Here is a 25,313-nt window from a genome sequence, read left to right on the forward strand (position 1 = left end):
ATCCTGTGTCAGTACCAGCTTACCTGTTTCAGCCCCCTTCGTTTGTCAGGTAAAGATCTGCAAAGTGATTTTTGAATTTACCCCAATAGTGGAGTTAAATTAAATATGCAATCAATCAGCTTAAAACTACAAGTGGTTCCTGCCAATGTTTTCAGTCAGCCCGGCACGATTCTGGACTTCAGATATGATATGAACTCCTCAACACCACCTCTATTTTGTGAGAGTTGGTGGAAGCAGAGCAGAGCCCTGGAGAAATTGCAGAGTCCAGCAAGATGGTCTTTGTTTCCTGTTCCTCTCCCTTTCAACTCCTTGGCAATGCCCCTGTCCACCTCTCAGCCCTCTTCATCCTGGATCCTCTCCACTAATCAAAACAAGAAAAAAGAGGCTATCATTTATTTATGATTAGGAGGAAAATCAGGGTCATGGTTACCAGGCCTGGGACCCTCTCTTCAGGAATAACAGTGCATTTTTCAGTAACCTCCACAGTTCTCATTCTTGAGGACCTCCAGCTTTGCCAAGCAAGTTCTAGGTCAGGGACCCTGGCAGGTCATCATACAAGGAAAGAGGAGCTATGAGGCCAGTGCTGGCCCCATCTACATCAGTAAGGCCCAGACAAGGCAGCCAGGGATGGGATCCGTATCAGAACAAATACTGCCTTCCATGGAGGGCAAAGGCCCTCAAGTCCGGGGATGGAGAGAAGGCTCTTTCAGGCCTTTTCCCTGAGGTTCAACAGGACAGAGCTGATGGTCATACTGAGTGTCCTAGAGCCCCTACTTGGGCTATAACTCAGGGAAAATGATGTCAGGCTGTTTTTTAAAATTAACATTTTAGGAACCACTCTCCTCTTGTGGAGTGGGAGGGCCTACCCTCTTTAAATGACATCTCAGACACGAGCCACCTAAGCTGCCTGTCTGCTGGGCACTGGGGGTGGGGTGGGGAGTCTGGGTGCTGTCCTGAGCCCAGCCTCTGGGTCCCTGGGAGACCCCGCTCTGGGTGGAGCAGTTCCCAGGGCAACCTCCCAGCCTGCTTCTGAGTGGTCTCTGGATTGGGTCGGGTCATCTCGGTTACTTCTGGGCTACTGACGGGGTAATCCAAGCAGGGGCTGGGGCCTCCCCCGGCTGCAGCCCCAGGCCCAAGTCCACTCCAACTTCCTTGGAGTTCTACCCTGTGGGGTGACCATCCCTTTTCCTGGCTCTTCCCCACTGGCTCCCTCCCTTTGCTGCCTTCACAGAGGCTGTGGCTCCCTCTCCCCTCATTCCTCCCCTTCCTTTAGCCTCTGTTCTTTCCTCCTCCTGTGCAAAGATTTTCAGCTCCACAGAGCTCATTTCCTGAGTATCATCTGTCCATCTTTGCACTAAGTCTCTGCCTCTAGGCAGAGGCACCGGAAGCTTGGGCCAAAACTGGAAGCCGGAAGTGGGAAGTGAGAAGCTAGAAGCAGCAAGTGAGAAGTGAGAAGCAGGAAGCAGTTGTTTCTGCTGCTTCCAGATTCCTTCCTTTGGGGCCCAAGAAACTTCATCCTGGTCAAGACCAGTGAGATTAGGGATGCAGAGAATCCTGCCCTTGGAGCTAAACTGTAGAAAATATTCAGGAAGATGGTTAACCAGGATGCTGATTTCAGCGACAAAGCAAGGTGAGATAAGGAAAATTATCAGGGAGCTACTGCAAAAATGATTTCAATAACTATCATATGAATGAGTGACATAATCCAGGGCTACTTGTCACGGGGTGAATAAACACTTATACATATCAAAAAATGTCAACCTAACTTTGAGACAAGTTTACATTAATTGTAGAGGCAAATCCAGCTGATATATGTCCCACCTTCCTGGTGAATTGCTCAGGTAGCATGGTCTAAAAAACAACTAGAGACACTGGCCTGTAATGAACACGGTGTGGACATCTCACTGTGAACATTTTATCAAATATGCTACTTCAGTTCAGTTCAGTTCAGTCACTCAGTCGTGTCTGACTCTTTGCCACCCCATGAATTGCAGCACGCCAGGCCTCCCTGTCCATCACCAACTCCCAGAGTTCACCCAGACTCACGTCCATTGAGTCAGTGATGCCATCCAGGCATCTCATCCTCTGTCGTCCCCTTCTCCTCCTGCCCCCAATCCCTCCCAGCATCAGGGTCTTTTCCAATGAGTCAACTCTTCACATGAGGTGGCCGAAGTACTGGAGTTTCAGCTTTAGCATTATTCCTTCCAAAGAAATCCCAGGGCTGATCTCCTTCAGAATGGACTGGTTGGATCTCCTTGCAGTCCAAGGGACTCTCAAGTCTTCTCCAACACCACAGTTCAAAAGCATCAATTCTCCGGCGTTCTGCTTTCTTCACAGTCCAACTCTCACATCCATACTTGACCACTGGAAAAACCATAGCCTTGACTAGATGGACCTTTGTTGGCAAAGTAATGTCTCTGTTTTTGAATATGCTATCTAGGTTGGTCATAACTTTCCTTCCAAGGAGTACTTGGGTTTCCTTCTTTTCAGAGTTGACATGTCATGTAAAAATTGAGCGCAAATAAAACTGTCCTGTCATGTAGTATTTCAAATGCTCTCTAAGATCTGTTTCTAAAGCATGTACTCTCAAGGGGAGTAATTCTGCACTCAAAGGGGGGTGAAAAATCCTTTTTTAGTGTGTCATTTGTATAGCTTTTTATGAACAAAGCACAGATATATAATACATAAGTAGATATACAGTATGTCTTTAGTCTTAATATTTCACTGGGGAGTGATTAGGACAAAAATATCTAAAAAGAATATTTGAGGGGTAGAGGTGATAAAAATTGAGTTGAGAAACATTACTTTAAATGGATGATACTTTTGTGAAGGTCTCTATTTTAAAGTATTATCTCCTAGTTAATTTTTAAATTAGAGATCCAGATTTTCAGATCTTGAGCTGCTTAAGACAAGACAGATCTATAGCAAGTCACTTACTGCTAGAAGGCAACATCCATCCCTCTTTACCACAGCATGGAGGCCCCCAGGAGAGTCTTCCAGCCGGGAAGTCTGTGCCATGCTGTTTTAAAATAATAAGGCTGCTTATTGTCCACAGCCCGTGAAAGCAGTCTCATTATTGTTTTATGGTCAGATCTCTTTGGTAATAATAGTACTGATAATTACAACACTGTGTTTCATCAAACCAAGACTCAGTTGATTGTAAGATGTGCAGTTAAAGTTTGACACAGTGCCAGGATGCTGCAGACTGTCATATGCATGGAAGAAATGGTAAAATGTGGGAGAACTGGATCAATGAAATGTAGAACCAATAGCTGACAACTGGTGAGCCTTCACCACGTGCCTGGTGTATCTCAATGAATAATTTCAACAGTGATGCTGATTATGTATGGCGATACTTATTACTACCTCTATTTTTCAGATGAGGAAAACTGAGGTTCAGAGAGGTTAAGTAACTTGCCAAGGCTTGTACAACTTCAAAATGGTGGAAGAAGGAATCAACTAGGGGACTCCAGGACCCTCGTGCCTTGACTTTTGAGGAACACAAGGCTGCATCTTTTCTTGTTCTATCCCCCATTACCTGGAAAAGCAGGTTCACCTCCATTCATTCAATGTCCAAGTTTCTGGAAAAATGTACAAGATAGGATTCTTGTAACTTTCAAATTCAAGAGGTGGAAGTTATTTTATAAAGAAAGGTTTTGAAAAGAACGCTTTGATAAGGCAGCATCTGCATGCCCTCCTGACCCAATTTAGCTTGAACTTGGGGTTGGTCCTGACTCCTACCTCCCACAGTGGGATTGTGGCTGGACATTCACCTTTTTGTGTCTGTCAGTCCTAAAGTTTGAGTCTCATAAATCTAGGCTCTGATAGCCCAACAGTGTCACTAATGAGCTCCTGGAGGATGAGACATTAAACCCACATTTCCAATAGGTTTACAGTCTTCTGCTTTGGGTTACTGTCTGGGGGTGGTGTTCTGTTTCTATCTCTTCTTTGCCTTCATTCAGATTGCTGTTCTGTAAAGGATCCTGGCTGTCCAGAGTATATTTAGCTCATTTGGCAGGGACACTTTCTTAACAGTATAGAGATAACCAATTGTATAGTTTATATTGGAATTGAGGATTTTGCCTCCCTCAAGAATATTATAATCTTAACTACTGTTTGAGGCTCCATTGCTTTTAGATAAATACAAAAATGTGTTTTCGCTTCCCCTATTCTAGTGAGCGGTTTTTCAAATGGACTGTAACCGAGGTTTTCTCTGTTTGCATTGAGAGTCATCTCAGGTTTATTTAAAAAACCTAATAAAAATGTGAGCTGCACACAACTAGGCCAAAGCAGAGGAATGAAAAGAAATTGTTTGGTGAGGATTTTGCAGAACAATGGGACGAGGCTGTTGCTCACAGAAGGACTTAGTTTTTTTCTCAGGAGGGGGAAGTTTACATCTGCCCACCCCAGCTAGTCACTCCAGAAGGTTCACACGACCCTTCACCCTTCATACAAAGCGATCCCACACATCTGAGGCAGAGACTCCTTCCACGTGACCTCAGTTAGATTGAGGTGCCTTTCTAGTAAGTTCTTTTCTGGCTTTGTGCATTATAAAGCCTTTTGAAGTTATTTTAAACCAAAACAAACAAAAATTTCAAGAGATGATGTCTCCCTGAGCTTACGCTTACCTGGTGATGTTTATCCTGCCAATTTCTAGACTGAAAAGCATCCCACCTATGTTAACTGTTGTTGTTCAGTCTCTAAGTCACAGCTGACTCTTTGTAACTCCACGGATGGCAGCACGTCAGGCTTCCCTGTCCTTCACTATCTCCTGGCGTTTTCTCAAACTCATGTCCACTGAGTCAGTGTTAATTATGTATTTTGGCAAAAGTCAAAAGGACTGTTTTTCCCCCTAAGATTTATCCCTGGTTTTTGTTTACTTCAATAAATATTGTCAGTTGAATAAACAAACTTTGGCCAGCAGCTGGGCTGGTGTTTGGTTCCGTTTCTTGCGAGGGTTGAGTACTGTGGTCTTTTAACTTTTATTCACATCACCTGTGATTCCCTGGTACCCGAGCAGAAGGGATGCTCACCACAGTTGGTCCGAGGAGTCTCTTCCTGACCACACTTTCAGTGACATGTCAGGGCCTGAAACTAGCCTCAAGAGAGCATTTACACCCCAGAAATTGGCAAGCCCTACAAATCATGGCGGGCTTCCCTAGTGGCTCAGTGGTAAAGAATTCACCTGCCAAGCAGGAGACCTGGGTTTAATCCCTGGGCCAGGAAGATCCCCTGGAGAAGGGAATGGCAACCCACTCCAGTATTCTTGCCTGGAAAATCCCATGGACAGAGGAGCCTGGTGGGTTACAGTCCCTGGGGTTGCAAAGAGTCAGATATGACTTAGCAACTAAACAACAACAGTAACAAATCATGGCCCACCCACCGCTCCCTATGCTATGCTATGCTATGCTAAGTCGCTTCAGTCGTGTCCGACTCTGTGCGACCCCATAGACAGCAGCCCACCAGGCTCCATTGTCCCTGGGATTCTCCAGGCAAGAATACTGGAGTGGGTTGCCATTTCCTTCTCCAGTGCATGAAAAGAGAAAAGTGAAAGTGAAGTCGCTCAGTCGTGTCCAACTCTTAGTGACCCCATGGACTGCAGCCTACCAGGCTCCTCCGTCCATGGGATTTTCCAGGCAAGAGTACTGGAGTGGGGTGCCATTAAGTCTGTTAAATATTTACAGCTGCCCAGTGCCTGCGGCTGTCACATCTCAGTGACTCAAGCCCCAGAAGACATGTTACAAGCGCTGGACAAAGAGTGATCATCCAGGGACGTGGTCTGGGGCTTCACCAACAGAGGAGAATGCTGGATGGTCCTACAACCACTGCCTCTGCCATCAGTGAGCCAGAAGGTATATATGTGCGTGTGTGCACAAGTGTGCACCTCTGTATGCATTCATGCATGCACCTGTGCATGTGCCCGTGTGAACACTGAAGTGAGCCTCTGCGTGTGGCCGAGGCCCAGGCAACTCCTCCCTTCTGCATGGTTTCTCTTTCCTCCTCACCCTTCCCTCCCTGCCTGAGCCTGCCAGACCTGGTGGGGCATTCATTAGCCAGGCAAATGGGCAAACAGCTGCTCAGAGCTGAACACGCTTTTGGGGAGTGAAGAGTGACCCCCAGGGCAACGTGAGGCTGGGACCATGCCAATCACATCCTTCCCCTTCTCTCCTCCACCGCTCCTGCCTGCCCATTAAACTTAACATTCTGGGCCCTTTAAACAGGAGAAGATGCCTTGGCTGGGGCATTGGTGGGGAATGATGGGGGAGGGAAAGCTGATGTGGCCTGATGCCAGGCAGTTGGGGTGGGAGTGGGGTGAGAGTCTGGACTGGCCATGGTGTCAGAGCCTCCTGGCTTCTCCAGAATCTTCCAGCTGGGCCTCTTCCTCCTCATCACTGAAAATTCAGACTGACCTGAGGATACTGAACCTTTGTGAGCTCTTGGCTCTTGCCTGACCTCTGTAGATACTGCTTAGGCTCTTCGGGGTAGAGGCCTGAGTCATCACCAGAGTGAGAGATGTGAGCAGGAGCCCCGGCCTCCACTTTGTGCCCCGAGGCTAGGCTGCTCCGTCCTTTTGTGGGCTTACGATTTGCCAGCATTTCTCTACAATCTTTATGTACCATAGAAGCCTTAAACCTCACAAGGATCCACTGGGGTCAGTCAGTCAGACTCTTTGCCACCCCATGTACTGCAGCACGCCAGGCCTCCCTGTCCATCACCAACTCCCAGAGTTTACTCAAACTCATGTCCATTGACTCGCCATCCAACCATATTATCCTCTGTCGTCCCTTTCTCCTCCTGCCTTCAGTCTTTCCCAGCATCAGGGTCTTTTGCAGTGAGTCAGTTCTTCGCATCCATCAGGCCAGCTCCACTGGGGTAGGTAACTCGTATTCCCATTTCCCTGGTGGGTAAACAGATTCCAGGACTTGAAGTAACTTGTCTAAAATCTCAGAGCCAGCAAGTGGGAGAAGCAGAACTGGAGGCCAAAGTTCCAGCCCTTCATCACCATTCAGTCTCTCAGGGGCCAGAGGCAAGTGTTCAGTTTAGTTGTGGGTTCCTTTGACTCTGTCTCCCACCGATGTAGAATCTCACATGTGACCTAGGAACGCTGGCTTCCCCGGGCCAGGAGAGGAATCCATGACTTCAGGAGCCTTTAACTCTTCCTGCATTACGTGTGCAACTGTGCTGCCCCGGGGAGACCACTGCTCTTAGACTCTGCAGGCAGGGCCCAGGGAGGTGGGAGTCCTTCCCCAAATCTGCCCCTTGCTCTGCTCGGGGGGAAACTACAGCCTAGTGAGTAGCGACTGTGGACAGCTTGTGGACTTCACATTCCACCAGGCCAGCTGCAGACCTTTGTGAGGGTACCCTCCCTGTACAAGAGGGTACGTCTGGGCACTGCTGGGGGTGGGGGTGGGTGCATGAGAAGCTTGAAAGGCAGTGGGAAATCACCACTGTCATCCCCCAGGAGTTGCTGCAGGAGGACAGGGCCCATCTAGGAAGAGATACAGCAATGTCCCAGGTGCCTGGTGGGCAGGGCCACGTGAGGCCCTGGATGTGTGTCATCGGTGGGCACTGTGTGGGCATCAGTGAAATGAACCAAAAGCCCATGGCTGCCGGAGGCCGGGTGTTTGGGCCCTCCATGCCCACCCTCACCCCCTAGACCTCTCAGAACCATCGCAGGGCTAGAGGGAGACATTTACCTCCGAGGTGATGCCCTCCTAAAGTGAAAGTGAAAGTGAAATTCTCTCAGTCATGTCCAACTCTTTGCATGCAACCTCATGGACTATACAGTCCATGGAATTCTCCAGGCCAGAATACTGGAGTGGTAGCCTTTCCCTTCTCCAGGGGAATCTTCCCAACCTAGGGATTGAACCCAGGTCTCCCACATTGCAGGCTGATTCTTTACCAGATGAGCCACCAGGGAAGCCCAAGAATACTGGAGTGGGTAGCCTATCCCTTCCCCAGCGGATCTTCCCAACCCAGGAATCCAGGTGCTTAAAACCTCCATCGACTGATGAACAGAGCAAGGAGGGGTAAACAGCCCCGATGGTGGCGGGGGTGGGGTGGGGGGGGGAGCACCTGCTTGACTGTCTTCTATGGTTTCTTTTCCAATCTTGCCTCTTCTAACAAGTCTAACCTCAGCCTGGACCAAATAAAGCCTTGGTTGTACTCCTTTCCTTAACTGGAATTGCTTGTTTTGTTTGAGCATGGCTGTCATTTTGCTGCCTGCCTGTGAAAGGGAATATGCTCAAATTTTACAGGTTCATGAATTTCATATATTTTCGATTTTCAGCAGGGTCTCCAGGCTAATTCCACATCTCCCTCCTGGCGACAGTTGTTCCAAAGACAGCAGTTCTTTATTATTATTATTTTTTTTTTGAAACTCTTTGTAATAGAACAAGGGCACTGACATGTCGGGGTTCGTGGAGAGGTGTGTTTTTGTCCCAACCTGTTTACTGTTAGTAGATGTTAGATCAAATCTGATTTTCAGCAGGCCATAAAACATTTGACTGTTGGTATTTTTTGTCATTGCTTAGTTTGCTAAGACTCTTTTATGACCCCAGGGACTGTAGCCCATCAGGCTCCTCTGTCCATGGGATTCTCCAGGCAAGAATGCTGGAGTGGGTTGCTATCTCCTTCTCCGGGGATCTTCCCGACACAGGAATCAAACTGGGATCTCCTGCATTGCAAGCGGATTCTTTACCACTGAGCCACCAGGGAAACTTCTATTAGTATCTAGATAATTACGAAAACATCCACTTCAGATGCTGTATTTTCCTAACAGTTCACTTTTGTTTTGGATAGAAGACTGTCAAGCTTTAAAATATTCTGTAGCCTGGGTGGCCTAGGTGGAAACATGGAGGTTCCTTCTGTGTTACACAAAGTGTAGAAGACTCTTTTTTTTCCCTTCACTTGCGAGGAAGAGGTTTTCTTGTACAGTAGAGCTCAGCCGAACCTGACATCTGCTCTCTGCCTCCGAGTTCTCAAAGGCGTGCTGAATAAAACTCAACAACAAATCTCAGAATGGTCCTTACTATCAGGTGTTGTGGGGATGACCCACAACAGTGTGTGTGATGTCCTCTTCACACGTGAGCGTGAGCCACATCTGGATGTGTGAGCATTCCAAAGTCCCCAAGGGGCACTTCCCAGGAGGAAGTGACAAGGTCAAGGTCAAGATCGCAGCCCTGACCTTGGCTAAAGCCACCTCTTGGTCTGTTCTTTCATCTTTTAGGTGTAGGAACTGCTCCCTCTCTCATGCGAAAATATCCCCTTGACCTTGTGATCATCAAAGACGCCTCAGCTGGTACTTTTCTAAGGAATCCTACATGGCCTGCATGAATCAGTCTTAAGATTGACCTGAAATTGTCTGCACATTGAAGGGCTAAGAGTCTTACGCACCGGTTTCTTTCAGCCCTCCAAATTCAGCCCATGGGATGGGCCTCCATTCTTTACTCCTCCCTCTTTCCCAGCCTCTTATCAGGTGACTTTGCATCTCTGCTTATCAAGAGGTAACGTGTATTTCCCCACCTTTGCACATGACCTGGCCTTATGTCTTGCAGTGACTCAGTGAATGCAACAGATGAGGCTGTGGGTACAGGCCTGACTCTGGGCCTCCAGAGACCCTGTGCACTTCTGTTCTCTCTCATGCGTCTCTATGAGAACATGGCCGGGCTAGCCCATTTGAAGATGAAAGATCATGTGAAGTAGACCCAAGATGTCCCAGCCCAAGACCATCACAGACCTGCCCATCCCCAGCCACGCTCCCCACCTATTGCAGACACGTGAGCATGGCAGCCAACGACACCCAAGCCCATTTAGCTGATTCAGAAATGATATTAATACATGGCTGTGGTTTTAAGGCACACAATTTGGGAGGCTTTTTGTTACTCATCAGTAACTAACTGATACACTTGGAGCACAATAAGTGTTTGTGAAAATAGATAATGTTTTTAGATTTTTATTCAGCTCATCAAATAAGCCCTGGATCCGCCACTGTGAGTCTCCATCCCGTGGGTCTCCCTACTCTAGTCCTCATTTACTTGTGCTCTCTGTGCTAAGTACATGCATCTGTCAGCTTCATAAATACTAGACATCATCCACTCTTCACATTTCATTTTCCTATATAGAGTCCAAGAAAAGAAAAAAGAAAAACAAATCAAAGTGCTCCTTCCTAGTGGGAGAAAGAGGAGAGTATATTAAATTGCTGGAACCACATTACGTTGACACGAAAGTACAAGATGAGTGGCGACTCAATTCCAGGCACTGCAATTTGGTATCAATTTGATCTCCCTCTATCTCTTTAAAGCAGGAACATCAGTCCTCATTCTCACAATTGTCTCAGGTGAGCCCCCAAATGCTGAGCACAGAGGGAAGACAGAGTAAATACACAGGGAATGGAATGGAATTAGATGGAGAGAAACTGTCTAGTTCTGGGTTTGATTTCTGCTGGTGCCAGGTATCTGCCGTTTGACTGTAGCCCAACAAGTCATCCTCTGTAAATGTGTTTCTTCTTCCACAAAATAGGAATAATTCTGTCTGCTCTAGTTATCTCATACATCATTGCAAGAGTGACGTTAGATGGCATGTTGGAAATGCCTTGTAAACTATCAAGAACTCCATAGTATAATGTGAGGCATTGTTGTGGTTGTTACTATTTCAGGTCCAGCAGGGGAGACTGGATCTGGGAAAAATGGCAGACAGCCCAGGGTGGCCGGCGGGGAGGAGGACTTGTTTCTTTATCAGCAGATAAACATAGGCAAAGCATTGTGACTCAGATCAGAAAAGAAGCCAGGCGATAAACACAAAGAAAATAGTCTGGGGAAGGCTGACGAGCCCACAGTTGGAATTCTGCACTGGGATTTAGAAACACCAGCACTAGGATGCTGAAAATATTGAAAGGAGTCCAGGGGAAAGCCATGTGAGTCACTCCGGAATGGAAGATCCAGATTGGAAGGGAGTGGGTGTGTGAACTTTGGCTCCCAGAAAATAGCACTTGTTTTCCCAGGCTCCGCCAAGAGGTGGCTGTTTCCAGGATGTGTGCCTTGCTCTGAAGTTGGGGAGGCTGGTGTACAGAGCCCCGCAAAGGGGTGTCCACACTCCACCCCTAGTCTGGGCGGAGAAGACAGAGATGCTCCAGAGGAAGAGGAGTTGAACGAACTTTTCTGTGTGGACCATACAGAGTTATACTAATTAGGGCACTTTGGGCCGCAAATAACAGACAACTAGCAAGGCTAAAGTCATTCATTACCCTTTAAAAAGAAGCCCCGAGATGGGCCAGTGCCAGGACTGATTACTTCAGCAGCTCAGCAGAATCATCTAAGACTCAATTTACTCCCCCTTCTGTCTCTGTTGCCCCTGGTGGCTTGAAAGCGTGTTAGTCGCTCAGTCGTCTCTGACTCTTTGTGACCCCCATGGACTGTAGCCTGCCAGGCTCCTCTGTCCGTGGAATTTTCCAGGCAAGGATACTGGAGTGGGTTGCTATTCCCTTCTCCAGAGGATCTTCCCGACCCAGGGATCAAACCCATGTCTCCTGCAGTGCAGGCAGACCCTTTACCGTCTAAGCTGCCAGGTGGCTTGGTTTGTCCTTTTAAACCGGCTTCCCGCATAGTCCAACGGTGGTGGCTATGATTCCCATCATATCACACAGATGACATCATCTCTATCCCTTTGTAAGAGCAGGAAATAATTTTTCTGATATTTCCTGGCAGATTCCTCCCCCTGTTGCCCTTGACCATGACTGCATCCCTTTGCCAAACCTACATCCATCATCCACAAGGGCAGTAACATGGCTTGACTGGCTTGGACCAGTCAAGATTGTCCCAGGAGCTAGAGTGAGCCTCATCCACAGAAGCACAGGGCCTTCTAATCCCTGAACACAGTTGGGATTCTGATGGCAGGCAACAAGGGAAGCTGCAAGAAAAGAGCTGGCTGGGCATCAACCAGGGACCACTGCTTCCCTCTGGTCCGTGTGCTTCGCAGGAGATGCTCTTCAAAACGGCATACATCAGAGACAGGATGTTGTCGGTGCCATGGTGACAGTGACATGATGACATATTGGGCAGTTACTCGGTACCACGTGGGGTGCTTAGCGCTTTATAGGTGTCATCTCATTCACCATCTCAACAGCCAGGAGTCCCCCTCTAATGAAGGTTTTGGAGGAAGAGGGGTGGACCTTGAGTAACTGAAACTCCTAGGAAGAGTCCAGGCTTAATTCTTCTTATATCAAATTACTCTCTAAATAACAGTTTTGTTGTGGTTCTGGTGAGTTTCTTCTGCTCTTTCTAGCAGCTGGCCTCACCTCTGACCTCGGTGATGTCTTCCCTGGATTGTTATCTTGGACGATGTCCTCAGCATACATGACCAGGGATCCAGGAGAGAGTCCAATGATATAAAAAGCCAGACCAGAAGGGAAAACCCTTTGAAGTTCCATAATTTTTTTTTTTACTTTTGTTTTTGATTTTTTGAATTGACACAAAATTATTTAAAAGCCACAACACAAAAGTACTGTTAAAAGTAGGTTTGGTAAACAACAATGTCCCACTTTACAACACAGGGAACTGTATTCAATATCCTGTAATAAACCATAATGCAAAAGAATATGAAAAAGAATGTATATATATATATATATATGTATAACTGAATCACTATGCTGCATGGTAGAAATTAACACAGCATTGTAAATCAACTATATTTTAGTAAAATAAATGCAAAAAATAAATTACAGAAAGTTAAAAAAAAAAAGCAAATTTGCCTCCCACACTAGTCCCTGCCCCAGTCTTCTCCCCCATTATTCCATTTCTTCTTTCCAATTTACTGGTGAATTTTACTTTCTGGTGGCTCAGATGGGAAAGAATCCTCCTGTAATACAGGAGACCCAGGTTCGATCCCTGGGTTGGGAAGATCCCCTGTAATAGGGAATGGCAACCCACTCCAGTATTCTTGCCTGGAGAATTCCATGCCTGGAAGTCTACAGTCCATGGGGTTTAAAGAGTCAGACTTGACTGAGTGACTAGCACTATCATATGCCCAGTGCAGGCCGGCCCATGGAAATGCATGAAGTTTTCATTGGTTTCTTCCCTCTCAGCATTTCCAGCATCCATCAGTGCCAAGCCCTAAGCATCCATTTTCACAATGCCTCCTCATTCCTGTCCGGTCACTGCTTCTCCCTGGACCCATGGTGCCAGCCTCCAGTGGCCTCCATGACACCACCGCCTTCTTGTTCTTTGTTTCCATCCTCTTTAAGGGTATATTTTGCACAGACTACAACACGGACTGGGTTGTACCTCCAACCCATCCATTCATATGTTGAAGTCCTGACCCCCAGTACTTCTGAACCTGACAATATTTGGAGACAAGGCTTTTAAAGAAATGATTAAGTTAAAATGAGGTCACTGAGGCAGACCCTAATCCAGTATGACTGGTGTCCTTACAGGAAAAGGAGATTCGGGCATGGGGGTGTGCACACAGGGGAGACCATGTGAAGAAATCTGAGAGAAGATGGCCATCTGGGGTCAGAGAAAGAGCCGGGGAGAAGCCACAGAAGAAACCAACCCGGCTGCCATGTTGAGCTTGGACTTCCAGCCTCCACAACTCCAGATAAATTTCAGTTGTTCATGGCAAACAGATGGGGAAACAATGAAAACAGTGAGAGACTATTTTCTTGAGCTCTAAAATCACTGCAGATGGTGACTGCAGCCATGAAGTTAAAAGACATTTGCTCCTTGGAAGAAAAGCTATGACCATCCTAGACCGCATATTAAACAGCAGAGATATTACTTTGCCAACAAAGATCCATCTAGTCAAAGCTATGGTTTTTCTAGTAGTCGTGTATGGATGTGAGAGCTGGACTATAAAGAAAGCTGAGCACCGAAGAATTGATGCTTTTGAGCTGTGCTTTTGGAGAAGACTCTTGAAAGTCCCTGGAATGCAAGGAGTTCCAACCAGTCTATCCTAAAGGAAATCAGTCCTGAATATTCATTGGAAGGACTGATGCTGACGCTGAAACTCCAATCCTTTGGCCACCTGATGCGAACTGACTCATTGGAAAAGACCCTGATGCTGGGAAAGATTGAGGGCAGGAGGAGAAGGGGATGGAAAAGGATGAGATGGATGGATGGCATCACCGACTCAATGGACATGAGTTTGAGCAAGCTCCTGGAGTTGATGATGGACAGGGAAGCCTGGCGTGCTGTGGTCCATGGGATCGTAAAGAGTCGGACACGACTGAGCAACTGAACTGAAGTGAAACCACGCATTCCGTCTTATGGTACTTTGCTGCAGAAGCTCTAGGAAACAAATATAGATAGCTCTGATCAAGTCAGTCATTTGTTCAAAACTTTTTGACAGTTTCTAGTTTCTTAGCATTAAGCAGACTTCCTCCCGGAGGCCTTTCTGGGACCTTAGGATCTGAAATTGACCTGCCTTTACTGTCTTCACTGCTTATGCATCCACTTTCTGTGCTTCAGCTCAGAATCAGCCCAGAACTCTGGACTGATTTTCATGCAGTGAATATGTCCTGAGATCTCCTGCCTCTATGGCCTGGCATGCACACAGGTTGTTCCCTTTATGGAAAACAGGTTTGCATTCCCACGCCATGCCCCTTCCATCTCTAACTGCCGAAACCATGTCTATTACTCAAGTCTGACCTGAATACTGCCTTCTTTATAATGCCATTTGCTCTCCCAAACCCACGATTCGGTGGGGCCACTCTTTCGCTTGCCTGTACTGCTCTGTAAAATCCTCATGACAGCCATCACATTCTGCCCCGTGTTCTACTTAGTGTTTTTTGGATTACCTTAATATGTGACTGTGAAATTTTTAAGCACAGCTTCCGCATGTTGCTCAGCCTTCCCTCTTCGCTCAAGGATAGATAAATGAATAGCATATTTTCCTAAAGATAAGTGGGGTAAAATAACATTGTTCATAATTTGTTTGCTCTGTATTTTTTTTTCAATTATTCATTTATTTAGGGCATCCAGGATTCGCTGTGGCACACAGGATAATCTGTTGCAGTGCGTAGGCTCAGTGGCTCTGTAGAGTGTGGGATCTTAGTTCCCCAATCAGGGATCGAATCTGTGTACCCTGACTTGCAAGGCAGGTTCTCAACCACTGCATTACCAGGGAAGTCCAATTTTGCTCCATTTTGAAATGCTATTTATTACTATTATAAAAAAATTTATGTATTTTAATTGGAGGCTAATTACAATATTGTAGTGGTTTTGCCATACATTGACTTGAATCAGCCACGGGTGTACATGTGTCCCCCATCTTGAACCCCCCTCCCACCTCCCTCCCCATCCCATCCCTCAGGGTCATCCCAGTGCACCAGCCCCGAGCACCCTGTCTCATGCATTGAACCTGGACTGGCGGTCTGTTTCGTATATGGTAATATACATGTTTCAATGCTATTCTCTATTTTTTTTAAAAATAGTTATTTATTTGACTGCCCCAAGTCTTAGTGTTTGTTTGTTTGTTTGTTTGTTTCAGTTGCGACCCCTGGATCTTCAGCGGTGGCGTGAGAACTCTTAGGTGTAGCTTGTGGGAGCTAGTTCTCTGACCAGGGATCAAACTCTGGCTCCTACACTGAGAGTGCAGGGTCTTAGCCCCTGGACCGTCAAGGAAGTCCCTTTATTCTATTTTGTAATTAGGAGCCAAAATTTTAAAATAATCCCATTAGAAAAGCAAGAAACAGGAAAGATGAATTTGAACTGTGTCCCTTCTGGAATGACCCAGAGGAATATGTGAAACTCTGGGTGGAGAAACCCTGAATACACAATTTACTTCACCTGCTATTGTAGCTATGTTGTAAAATAGAGGCTACTTAGCACAGCATTTTGCCTGAGTATCCTGGAATGTTTTCTGTGAGAAAAACATTTAATCTCTGGAGACAATCCTACAGAGGCTCTGCCTCGGAAAGGTGGCTGGATGGGGGGCAGGGCAAGGGGGGATTCTGTCGTTTTCCTCTGAAATTAGCTTGCCTTTGAGATGCTTCGCAGCGTGCGAGAGCAACAGTATTCAGCAGGGAGCAGGCTGCTGAGTGCAAAGCTACACCCTTAAAACCATCTGCTCTGCACACACACAGGAACCATTAATAAATTGCACGTGTGGGTTGGCCTGGACTTGCTGAAACGTGATCAAAGGGAGAGTGATTTACACCAGCTCTCCCTTCCTATTTGCTTTCTGGCTGTCATGAGAGTGAAGAACCCAATTAGAGGTAAAAAAAAGAAAAAGGAAAAGGAAAAACAAAAATATTACCTCTCTTCCAAAACGCCTGCAAAATGAGAGGAAAAATGCTTTCTTTTCACTACTGCAGGAAAAAACCGAGAGATGAAACTCTTAACGACGTGAAATCTAATGGGAAAATGGATGGATTTTTTTTTCCCCTGAAGCGACTTAGCAGCAGCAGCGAATCTCAAAACACTACCATTTCCACCCTGCACTTTATTTTTCTTCCTTCCCCCCTTGTCTGTCCCATTAGTGAGGCCTGCTGGCAGGCCCTGAATAGGATCTGTGATGATCCGCAGGCCTCCCCAGAACAGTGACATACACATGCCTTGAGCAGCTGTGCTCGAGGGGAAGGAGCCGTGCAGTAGTTTTTCTCCCTCAATGGGGAGTAACATGTGCTGCTATCCCTGGGACCCCAAGATGTGGCTAGATGGAGGGTAAGGGGACTTCCTGGCCCTGAGACTCCCTGATGGAGCTGGGTTTCCGGGGTACCCTAGAGTCCCAGCTGTCAGAGCCATGAGGTTTCAGGGAGAAGGGATGGCGAGGTGGAGACAAGGACGTGCCTCTGTGCTGAGAAGGGCTGGGGGAGGCTGGAAGGACCTCCGGCCACTCAGACAGCCTGACTCAGATGCGGAGTGTCTTATATCAGACAACCCAGAGGCAGGGCCTGAGACAGGACGTTGTTCAAGGTGTTTGTTGAGGTAGTGCTCTCGGGACAAGGGCAGGAGGAGTCAGGAGAGAGCAAGTCGGGGGAGGAGCCAGGTGAGAATGTGGGCTCCACTGGAGACCAGCTTCAGCCTGATCCCACGGGAAACTCCAGAGCAGGCCTTGTACCGCATGGTTGGTCCCTTTAGAGGCAAGAAGGCTGGCCCTGTATATCATATTTGGTCATGGGGTAGGAGTGGAGCAGCTTCTACTGGGGCAAGGGGAATGCTCAGCAGATGAGGCCAGTGGTGCATTACCAGCTGTGTTAGTCCATGCAGGCAGCTGGGACAAAATGCATTGGTACATTAATCCATGCAGGCTGCTGGACAAAAGACCATAGACCAGGGGTGGGGTGAGGAGTGTGCTTAAACAACAGAAATTTATTGACTCACCATCTGGAGGCCAGAAGTCCAAAGTCAAGATCCCCAGTGTTCATCATTGCAACACTATTCACAATGCCAAGACATGGAAGCACCCTAAATGTCCATCGACAGATGAATGGAAAAAGAAGATGTGGTACGTATATACAATGGAATGTCACGCACCCATGAAAAGAATAGAATAATGTCATTTGCAGAAACATGAATGGACCTAGAGATGATTATACTAAGTGTAGTAATTTAAACTGAGAAGGACAAATACCATAGGATATCACTTACAGTGGAATCTAAAAAAATGATACAAATGAACTCATTCACAAATCAGAAACAGACTCACAGCCATAGAAAACAAACTTAGGGTTACCAAAGGGGAAAGGTGATGGGGGAGGGATAAATTAGGACTTTGGAATTAATGGATACTCATGACTATATATAAAACAGATAAACAAGGTCCTACTGTAAAGCACAGAGAACTATATTCAATATCTTATAACAACCTACTATCAAAAAAACGAATGAATCTAAAAAAGAATATTCTTGCTGTGTCTCCTTATGTCATGTTCCCCTAAGTGTCCAAATAAAAGGGGACCTTTCTATAAAGACCACAGTCATAGTGGGTGAACCACCTTTCCCATGACTTCATTTGAACTTGATTGCAGCCATGAAATTAAAAGACGCTTACTCCTTGGAAGGAAAGTTATGACCAACATAGATAGCATATTCAAAAGCAGAGACATTACTTTGTCAACAAAGGTCCGTGTAGTCAAGGCTATGGTTTTTCCAGTGGTCAAGTATGGATGTGAGAGTTGGACTGTGAAGAAAACTGAACGCCAAAGAATTGATGCTTTTGAACTGTGGTGTTGGAGAAGGCTCTTGAGAGTCCCTTGGACTGCAAGGAGATCCAACCAGTCCATTCTGAAGGAGATCAGCCCTGGGATTTCTTTGGAAGGAATGATGCTAAAGCTGAAACTCCAGTACTTTGGCCACCTCATGTGAAGAATTGACTCATTGGAAAAGACTCTGATGCTGGGAGGAATTGGGGGCAGGAGGAAAAGGGGATGACCGAGGATGAGATGGCTAGATGGCATCACTGACTCGATGGACATGAGTTTGGGTAAACTCCAGGAGTTGGTGATGGATAAGGAGGCCTGGCATGCTACGATTCATGGGGCTGCAAAGAGTTGGACACGACTGAGCGACTGAACTGAACTGAACTGAACCTCTGTTCAGACCCTATTTCCAACAAAGTCACAGTATGAGGTGCTGGGGGCCAGAATATCAACACAAGAATGTTTGGGGTGGCACAATTCAATATAACACCAGCCAACATTTTTCAGCAGCTTGGGGTGGGTACAGCTACAGGCTGGTCAGAAGAACCTGGGGAGAGCACCGCTGGCCTCCACGCTGCATAGAACTGAAAAGCAAGCACCCTTGTGAGGTCATTTTAGTTGTCACCACTGGTTTCTTCTGGCACCTTCTTCTCAAATGCAGCAGCCTCTGGAGGAGATAATTCTCAGAAAGCACTAAAGGCTGCTAAACAGTCGTATCTTAGCACAGATTCCTGTTGGGAAAGCACTTTTCTCCACAAGGAGGCCATGCTACTGAGGAGATGAGTGGAAAAAGTAAGGAGAAGGTGAAAGGCAGGGAAAGGGGGAAAGTTTTTCTGAGTTCTTGGGGCCTCAGGCAGGCTGGGTGGGTGGGACGGGATCATGGTAAGGGCAGGGGGCCTGACTGGAGATGCAAGCATGCTCCTCCCCTGTTGGAATGGGGACAGCATAGTCTCTGATTGGAAGAAGTGGTGTCATTGTGGAAACAGAACGGTGGGAAATGTAGGATCAGCATTAGAAGTGGAAACAGGAAGTATTGGGTTGGCCAAAATGTTCTTTCAAGTCATCTGTAATCTGTTACAGAAAAAGAATGAATTTTTTGGCCAACCCAATATGACTGCAGAGGTGTCTGGATCACCAAGGCCCTACTTCTCCATGTCATGGGGGGAGGGGACAGGATTGGGGTACCCCCTGAATTCTCCCCACCGCTGTGGCCTCCCCACTTCCCTCAGGCCGCATGTCCTGTATCCAGTAATCTCAGACCCCAAGGGCAGGACTGAAGGTGTTTACAGAAGTCCTTTCCACCCATGCTTAAAGACCAACACACTTTCTGGAAAGCTCTGCATTGGGGACAGTTTGTAAGAATAGGACCCCCTAGACTGTAGCCATTTCTGAGGTTCTGAGGCAGGTTCTTGGGAGGCAAGTGGGTTCTCCCAGCCTCCTTGTGTGATGTTGGAGAAGGAGATGGCACCCCACTCCAGTATTCTTGCCTGGAAAATCCTATGGACAAAGGGATCTGGTAGGCTACAGTCCATGGGGTCACACAGAGGCGGACATGCCTGAGTGACTTCATTTTCCTGTTGTGTGATGTTGAGGAGGGAGAAACTGCATTGCTCTTTGGAGAATAAAAAGAAGCAGTGTTTCTTCCTGACTGAAGGCACTTTAGCCTTGAGGGGTGGGGGTTGGTCGGTTCCCAAAGAGTAGACACACTTGTGGGGGCACCTTTGTCTCTTCTTGTTTTGTGAGAAGGAGGCTGCGGTGCATTGGAGGGACTTGGGCTCCGGTGCTGGAAGGCAAGTTAGAGATGACTTTCAGGTGGTATACAGGGTGGATTGCTCTATACGCTGGTTTTAGGGCAACTTTAAAACAGATCACATATATGTGTGTTATGCATTATGTATTGTAACATCCCAACAAAAGTAACAGGAATGTCTTCATATCATTAAACACCCAGCAGGGCTGCTCTTTCCTGATTGGCTTGTTCATTTCTGTGGTTTTCCTCCATCTGTTCGTTTGAATCAGGAGGCAAACACAGTCCTGGCAGGGCATTGGGTGACATCTCTCTAACATCTGCCTTCATTCACAGGTTTTTCTTGCACTTGTTGGCAGATATGTCTGGGTCTTTATTTTGTAGGGTCTCCAGCAGCCTGGATTTAGCTGATTTTTCTCCCTTGTGATATTCATCCTGTCCCTCTGTCTGCTGTTCTTCCTATGAAGTGGTAGGTAGATGAATGATCAGATTCGAATTTGGTTTATTTGGCAAGGCTGCTCCTTGGGTGCTGGGGTGAACTTCCTTCCAACTGTGCTTAAGTCACTCAGTCGTGTCGGACTCTTTGTGACGCCATGGACTGTAGCCCGCCAGGCTCTTCTGTCCATGGGGATTCTCCAGGCAAGAATACTGGAGTGGGCTGCTATGCACTCCTCCAGGGGATCTTCCCAACCCAGGGATGGAACCCAGGTTTCCTGCATTGCAGGCAGATTCTTTACTGGTTGAGCTATGAAGAAGCCCTCTTCCTTCCAAGAGAGGTACACAAAGATCGCTTGGCTCTCTCCGTGGTGCTGAGCACCGTGGATGAGCACGCCCTCCTTTGTTTTGTTTCGCTTTAGAACTCTTGATAAAAATCACTGGTGGGCTGTAGGAACAATCCCTGACTCACCAAATACATTAATTCATTACAGATTGCAAAATGGTGATGGTCTGTCTTTAGTCTTCTTTTATTTGTTGAATTATTTCTATAAAGAAAATTTCCCTCATTGCCTATGTAATTATCTTCAGAGACAGTTCATTTAGGAAAGGCAGGATAAAGCCTTGTATTTTTTGTTTTTACCTACTGATTTTAATATTAATAATAATTAGTTGCTTCCCAAAGATAACCAAGATTTTTTTCTTTTTAGTATTATTATGAATTTAAGGACTTGGCCATTCTACGGGTGTACCTCAGATATGTAGATGACACCACCCTTATGGCAGAAAGCCTCTTGATGAAGGTGAAAGAGGAGAGTTAAAAATCTGGCTCACAACTCAACATTCAAAAAATTAAGATCATGGGATCTGATCCCATTACTTCATGGCAAATAGATGGGGAAACAATGCAAAAAGTGTCAGACTTTATTTTCTTGGGCTCCAAAATCACTGCAGATGGTGACTGCATCCATGAAATTAAAAGACGCTTGCTCCTTGGAATAAAAGCTATGACAAACCTAGACAGTATATTAAAAAGCAGAGTCATTACTTTGCTAACAAGATCCATCTAGTCAAAGCTATGGTTTTTCCAGTAGTCACGTATGGATGTGAGAGCTGGACCATAAAGAAAGCTAAGCACCGAAGAATTGATGCTTTTGAACTGTGGTGTTGGAGAAGACTCTTGAGGCTCCCCTGGTCTGCAAGGAGATTAAACCAGTCAATCCTAAAGGAAATCAATGCTAAATATTCATTGGAGGGACTACTGCTGAAGCTGAAGCTCCAGTACCTTGGCCACCTGATATGAAGAGCTGACTCATTGGAAGAGACCCTGATGCTGGTAGAGATTGAAGTCAGGAGGAGAAGGGAACAACAGAGGATGAGAGGCTGGATGGGATCACTGACTCAATGGACATGAGTTTGAGCAAGCTCTGGGAGATGGTGAAGGACAGGGAAGCCTCGGTGCTGCAATCCACAAGGTGGCAAAGAGTCGGACGTGGCTGAGCGACTGAACAACAACACCATGGGTGTACCACAGTTCGTGTGTCTGTCCACCAGCTGATGGACATTTGGGTTGTTTTCACTTGGATCCTAAGCTTACCTTTTTGGTAGATCCTAGCTTACCTTTGAGAGTGTAGCTTTCCAGATAGCAAAAAATATTCAAACTCAGTTCATGTATTTCCACTCTAGACATGCAAAAGTGTATTTTCCAAGAAGTGTGTGTGTGTGTGTGTGCACATGCTCAGTCATGTCCAACTCTTTGCCACCCCATGGACTGTAGCGTGCCAGGCTTCTCTGTCCATTCAGTACTTACTCTTTGAAAAGACTGGTGCTGAAGCTGAAGATCCAATACTTTGTCCAATACTTTGGCCACCTAATTTGAAGAGCTGACCCTGATGCTAGGAATGATTGAGGGAAAAAGGAGAAGAGGGTGGCAGAAGATGAGATGGTTAGATAGTATCACTGACTCATTGGACACGAACTTGAGCAAACTTCAGGAGGCAGTGAAGGAAGGGAAACCTGGCGTGCTGCAGTCCATGCTGTTGCAACGTGTCAGATATGACTTGGCAACTGAACAACAACAGGTTTATTCAAGCACCTATGCAAACCTTTCAGATTATAGAAGCTTTATAGTGTGTTTTAATATCTGGTAAGTCCACCCTCCTTTCTCACTCATTCCTGTGATTTTTTGAGGTGTTATGCTTGCTTGTTTGTTATCATAGATGATCTCTATAATCAACCGCTCTGATCCAGAGGGGAAAAACATAATACATTTTACAATTCAGATCACGTTAAATTCATACATGGGCTTGTTGAGAACTCATACTTTTTTGATGGTAAATCTTCCAGCCCAAGAATGTAGAGCGTCTTCCTGTTTGTTTTTCTAGTTTTGTGTCTTTTCAGGAGTGTTTTACTGTTTTCCTCGTATGTGTTTCAGATACTTCTTTGTAAGGTTTATGCCTGAAAGATGTATGTCTTCTCTTTTTCACTATCGTTAAGTGTGATCTTTTATATCTTCCTAGTTTTTTGATTATTTTACATGCTGGTTATTTATTTATTTATTTTTGTTAAAAAAATCACCACCTTACTAAATCTTTTATTATCATGGTAGCTTTCCTTTTGATTCATTTGGGTTTTCCAGATGTGCAATCGTGAAGTTATTTTTTATATTAGCAACTCTAAAAAATGTTTGATATCTGAATGTCTGAGAAAGTATGCCTCTTAGAAACCACTGAATGGCATCAATGCATTTGCCATGCTGGCAATGTGCTGAGGAAAATATCTGCAAGGGAAGAAAACAGAGCTTTTTATGTGCTCAAATTTGTATCTCAAAGTTTTGAAGTTGCAGATGGCATTGCAAAAACGTGTAATTAATGGTCCCTGTCTCTCTCTCCTTTCTCTGAAGCTCTTCCTTCTCTGTCTCCTTGACTCCATTTTCTTGTATATTAGCTCTTTCCAGTGCATATCCTGACATCTTTCTACATTTTAAGGTTCTTCTTGTAGCTTCTCTTTACTCTGTGGTTTGTGTCTCCTTCTCATTTTATCAGTTTCTGTGGTCTTAATAATATTATATAAAAACATTTCACAGACTTCTGTGGTGGTGCAGTGGATAGGAATCTGCCTGCCAATGCAGGGGACGCAGGTTCGATCCCCAGTCTGGGGAGATTCCACATGCTGTGGAGCAACTAGTCCATGTGTCACAACTATTGAGCCCACAGATTGCAACTCCTGGAATCCGAATGCCTAGAGCCTGTGCTCCGCAACAAAAGATGCCACCGCAATGAGAAGCCTGCCTACCACAACTACAGAGTAGCTCCCCTCGCTGCAACCAGAGAAAACCCAAGCACAGCAACGAAGACCAGGGCAACCAAAAGTAAAGAAAGGAGATGTTAATTTAAAAAAACTCACTGTAAATGTTTACGATTTTGTTCTTTGAAGACTGAGTTTTGTGTCTAACGTGAAGCACACAGTACCTAGCTTAGTTCCTCCTGAGAGCCTAGATGATAAGAACACAGTACTTCCTCAGTATCCATGGCGGGTAGGAGCGGGTAGGGGAGGTGGTTTTAGGAGCCCCGAGGACACCGGCATTCCTGCATGCTCTACTGCCTTGTGTAAAATGGTCCAGTGCAAAGAAGACAGTTGGCTCTCCATGTGCTTGGGTTTCGCATCTACAGATTCAATGATCCGCTAAGGGCTGACTGGGTGAACATGTCCAGTTAGTGGGCTGCTCCTAAGTGCTGGACACTCATTCATTCAGCAAATAGTTACTGAGTTCTGGGCACCATTCAAAATGTTGTGGATGAAGTCTATGACCTCTCAGCCCTCACCAAGCTTACCTTCTAGGTCGAAAACAGAAAATAACTGAAAGAAATCAACAAGACATATAGGATCTGTTTTAGCCCTTCTCCCCCAGAAAGTCGAGGTTGAGGGCAGAGTGGGACGACTGCTCCTGTCTGGACTTTGGCTATTACCTGGCACGAAATGGGAAGTCATTGGAGGGAGGTCTTGGGGCAGAGGAATGATGTAATCTGACTCATGGCCTCACCAGATCATGAGAGCCCTGCGAAGTCCACCATTCAGGTTCAAGAAATGGGATAACTTCTACCTGTAAAACTGAATCACTTTGCTGCACACTGGAGTCATTGCAAATCAACTACATTTTACTTTTTTTTTTTTTTAAGCGAAAAATAAAAAATATTTTTTTTAAAGAAATGGGGTTATTTCCCAATGATCACAGAGAGAGAAGATGATGGGGCAGGATTTGCTCGGGTGTCTTACCTTAAAGTCTTCGTTTTATCTACTAGGGGTATTTCCTGCCGAATATACTAGTTGCAAAATTTTTCTTCTTTGTGTCTTTTTTATGCCTCTTTTTTAGGCCTGCATTTCTGTTTGATGGAGAGTTAAGCTATGCGGGCTTTGTCTTCTGTCACTCATTCTAATAATATTTATTCACTCCTTGCCGTGTTTGTGGCACCGTAAACTGTACTATGGGAAATAAAAGATGGGGAAGACAAGGTCTCAAGTTTATAGACAGGCTATAAAAAGAAGAGAGAATTTGTATTTAAATTATTTAAATTGAATGATTTTTACTTTTTTTCAGGGAGAGGAGGATTTACTTGTTTCATTTGCTTACCTAAAAGAACATTGCTACTTCTCTTGAAAGAACAGCCTCATCTAAGAACTGGAAACAGACAAAATATGGGATTCCCTCTTCAATTTTAGAGATCTTGACTTCCAGCCTGACTGTTCAGTTAGTGCATTAAAAGACGACTGTCTCTCTCCCCAACCCTAAGCCTGGCAAACCCAACCTGTGATCCGAAGATCCCGCTGTGCCTTTGCTATTTCTCGCCTCATTGCCAGGAATAAAGATTCAGCAGCAATTCCTGCTCAGCTGACAACCCTGCCAGTGACACCTGAGGCAAAGCAAAACCCAGCTCAGCAGTTTCGCTGCCGCTGAGCCTTGTGGCTTACAATTAGTCAAAGCCAGGTGGTTCCTGG

The 25,313-nt window shown here is 45.9% G+C and overlaps 1 long non-coding RNA gene across 1 annotated transcript in view; it reads left to right on the forward strand.

Moving 5' to 3' along the window:
• Nucleotides 1–4,923, forward strand: part of LOC147350087 (uncharacterized) — a 33,589-nt gene extending 28,666 nt beyond the window's left edge. Inside the window, exon 4 of the long non-coding RNA XR_015149161.1 lies at nucleotides 3,380–4,923. This is a non-coding gene — a long non-coding RNA (uncharacterized LOC147350087). The remainder of the gene's footprint in view (nucleotides 1–3,379) is intronic.
• The last annotated feature ends 20,390 nt before the right edge of the window (nucleotides 4,924–25,313 follow it).

The sequence above is a fragment of the Bos grunniens genome, chromosome 20 (genome assembly GCF_055505025.1).
Source record: "Bos grunniens cultivar Pamir isolate PY7600 chromosome 20, Bosgru_T2T1.0, whole genome shotgun sequence".
NCBI lineage: Eukaryota > Metazoa > Chordata > Mammalia > Artiodactyla > Bovidae > Bos > Bos grunniens.